Source organism: Arachis ipaensis, chromosome B7, assembly GCF_059453495.1.
Source record: "Arachis ipaensis isolate K30076 ecotype BB chromosome B7, ASM5945349v1, whole genome shotgun sequence".
NCBI classification, from domain to species: Eukaryota; Viridiplantae; Streptophyta; class Magnoliopsida; order Fabales; family Fabaceae; genus Arachis; species Arachis ipaensis.
In genome coordinates this window covers 27,539,233-27,543,001 of record NC_142442.1, presented here as the reverse complement: position 1 = coordinate 27,543,001, position 3,769 = coordinate 27,539,233, and the positions used below count along the sequence as shown (strand labels likewise).

Here is a 3,769-nt window from a genome sequence, read left to right as displayed (position 1 = left end):
CTCCAAATTTCTAATGGAGGACCTTGTTTCAGTCATGAAACTTTGAGTGGTTTTAATTAGATCAGAGACTACAGTTGCTAATTCAGAGTGGTTCTGCTTAGAATTCTCTGTCTGTTGCTGAGAAGATGATGGAAAAGGCTTGCTATTGCTAAACCTGTTTCTTCCACCATTATTATTATTGAAGCCTTGTTGAGGCCTCTGTTGGTCCTTCCATGAGAGATTTGGATGATTTCTTCATGAAGGATTATAGGTGTTTCCATAGGGTTCTCCCATGTAATTCACCTCTTCCATTGTTGGGTTCTCAATATCATAAGCTTCTTCTTCAGATGAAGCTTCTTTGGTACTGCTTGTTGCTGCTTGCATTCCAGACAGACTCTGAGAAATCATGTTAACTTGTTGAGTCAATATTTTATTCTGAGCCAGTATGGCAATCAGAGTATCAATCTCAAGAACTCCTTTCTTCTGATTTGTCCTATTATTCACAGGGTTCCTTTCAGAAGTGTACATGAATTGGTTATTTGCAAACATCTCAATGAGTTCCTGAGCTTCTACAGGCGTCTTCTTCAGATGAAGAGATCCTCCAGCAGAGCTGTCCAATGACATTTTGGACAGTTCAGACAGACCATCATAGAAGATACCTATGATGCTCCATTCTGAAAGCATGCAGAAGGACACCTTCTGATTAATTGCTTGTATCTTTCCCAAGCTTCATAGAGGGATTCACCTTCCTTCTGTCTGAAAGTTTGGACTTCCACTCTAAGCTTGCTCAATTTTTGAGGTGGAAAGAACTTTGCCAAGAAGGCATTAACTAGCTTTTCCCAAGAGTTCAGGCTTTCTTTAGGTTGTGAATCTAACCATGTCCTAGCTCTGTCTCTTATAGCAAAGGGAAAAAGCATAAGCTTGTAGACCTCGGGATCAACCCCATTAGTCTTGACAGTGTCATAAATTTGCAAGAATTCAGCTAAGAACTGATGAGGATCTTCCAATGGAAGTCCATGAAACTTGCAATTCTGTTGCATTAGAGAAACTAATTGAGGCTTAAGCTCAAAGTTGTTTGCTCCAATGACAGGGATTGAGATGCTTCTCCCATAGAAGTCGGGAGTAGGTGCAGTAAAGTCACCAAGCACCTTCCTTGCATTGTTGGCATTATTGTTTTCGGCTGCTGTTCATACCCTGGGTCGAGCTGTCCGAACCGGGATGTTTAGTAGCAAAGCGACCGACCTGTTCAGGTCAAATGGACCGACCTCTTTACGAAGAACTCGGCAAAAAAGCCCAATAAAGGGCCCAAATAGAGGAACACGACCCAAATCCAAAGGCAGTCCAAGCCTATAGAGATAAAGGCGGTTCCCTTGAAGATAAGCTGACCCCATCCAAAGATAAGATAAGATAGGATAAGATAACTAACTTATCTTATCTAAGAAGGTCACTTCTCACCATTATAAATACACTGGAGCACCCAGGTATAACTCATACTCTGATTCTACATAAAACCTGTTTAATACCCATGCTAACTTAGGCATCGGAGTCTCTTGCAGGTACCCCCACCCTTTGGTGACAAAGAATCAGCAGTACAGCCAGTCCAACAAATCGGACACGACGACTCCGACCGCCACCTACCAGCCGGACACATCATCTTAGACCGATACAGAAGATCTCTTCCGAGATCGACCTACAGTTTCAGGTAACCCTCGGAACATTGACGCCGTTGCCGGGGAACCTGGAAGTCATCCCAAAACCATGACGGACGGCCATGACAACGACCACGATTCAGATCTGGAAAACAGAACACCGCACAAAAACGCGGACACTATGCTAAAGGATACCCCAGGATCCAACGGGGACAAAAACTCACCAAATCCGGGAGCCATGGAAGCACTCCAAGAACGTTTAAAACAACTCGAGAAAGAAACCCAACAATAACGGGAGATCGGAAAAGATCTGCAAAGAGAGGTACGGCGACGACGAGAACTAGAAGAAAAACTACAGCAATTAGAGGCCGACCTCAAAATGAAAGCTCCTCGGACCACTCCTGAGGAAACTTCATGCAAAGAACAGGACCCATTCACCAGGGAAATTATGAAGACCAAAATTCCAAAAGACTTCAAGCTTCCGGATATGGTTTTGTATGATGGCACCACAGATCCCAACCACCATCTTAGCAATTTTAGGAGCAGGATGTACCTTACCGATGCCTCAGACGCCGTTCGCTGCAAAGCTTTTCCAACAAATCTCACAAAAACGGCGATCAGATGGTTCGACAACCTACCTCTGAAGTCCATCACAAACTTCGACGACCTGGCCAAAAAGTTTCTGGCCAGATTCTCCATCCAAAAAGATAAGGCCAAGCACGCACCCAGTTTACTAGGGATCAAGCAAGGAGATCGGGAGAGCCTCCGCAACTACATGGAAAGATTCAACAAAACGTGCATGGACATACAAAGTTTACCAACAGAGGCTGCCATCATGGGGCTTATCAATGGCTTACGAGAAGGGCCTTTCAGTCAATCCATATCAAAAAAGTATCCTACCTCCTTAGACGAAGTACAAGAGCGAGCAGAAAAATACATCAACATGGAAGAGAACGCTCGGTTGGGAGAAACCTCAAAATATGGGGCCTCCTACCGAGACAAAGACAAAGACTCCAAAAAGAAAGAAGATCGACAAGGTGAGAAGATCAAAAAGTATCACAACTATACTCCTCTCAAAGCATCCTTGGTCGACATATACAAAGAAGTCTTCCATACAGAGAAAATTCCCCCAGCGCGACCACTCAAAGGCAAAATGGGAGGAGGAAATCGGAAGGAATATTGTGAATACCACCGGATACAAGGGCACTCTACCAACGAATGCTTCGACTTGAAAAACATCATAGAAAAATTGGTAAGAGAAGGCAAATTAGATCGATTTCTGGCCACCCGGGATGATGACCAAAGAAAAAGACGGAGAGACGAAGATAATGGACGAACTGAACGGTCACCTTGGACACCAGAAAGACACGTCCATATGATACATGGCGGATTCGCAGGAGGTGGGATCTCCAAATCATCCCGAAAGAGATATCTCAAAGAAGTATACCACGTTGAGGGAAAGGAGGAAGCACCCGACATCCCGGCGATAACATTTACTAAAGAGGACGCATCCGGCATCATTCCGGGACACGACAATCCCATGGTCATCACAATTATATTAGCAAACGCCAATCTACACCGCACACTAGTGGATCAAGGGAGTTCTGCCGACATCTTATTCAAAACAGCTTTCGACAAACTCGGTTTAGACGAAAGGGAACTTAGAGCATACCCGAACAATCTGTTTGGACTAGGAGACACCCCGATACAACCGTTGGGATACGTATCGCTACACACTACTTTTGGAAAAGGGAACCAATCTAGGACCCTCAAAATAGACTACATAGTAGTCGACGTAAGTTCAGCCTACAATGCTCTCATAGGTCGGACAACACTCAATCAACTCGGCGCAATAGTCTCAACCCCACATCTATGCATGAAATTCCCAACTACAGAGGGGATAGCCACTGTAAAAGCAGATCAAAGGATGGCACGTCGTTGCTATAACGAGAACTTAAACCTCAAAGGAAGAGGAGAAGAGTTTCATACAATTGAGCTGGGCGGAGCTCAGCGCCGAGAAGAACTCCGTCCGCACCCAGAAGGTGAGGTAGAGGAGGTCCAGATTGGAGACACCGCAGATAAAACGACTAATATCGGTACGGTCCTCAGAGGAGACTCAAAGGACTCACTAATACAATTCC

The 3,769-nt window shown here is 44.7% G+C and overlaps 1 non-coding gene across 1 annotated transcript; it reads left to right on the top strand.

Annotated features, from left to right (window-relative positions):
- The first annotated feature begins 657 nt into the window (after window positions 1-657).
- On the top strand, window positions 658-764 carry LOC148550657 (small nucleolar RNA R71). The gene has a single exon (XR_015892946.1). It is a non-coding gene; the product is annotated as a small nucleolar RNA R71 (small nucleolar RNA).
- Window positions 765-3,769: the final 3,005 nt, after the last annotated feature.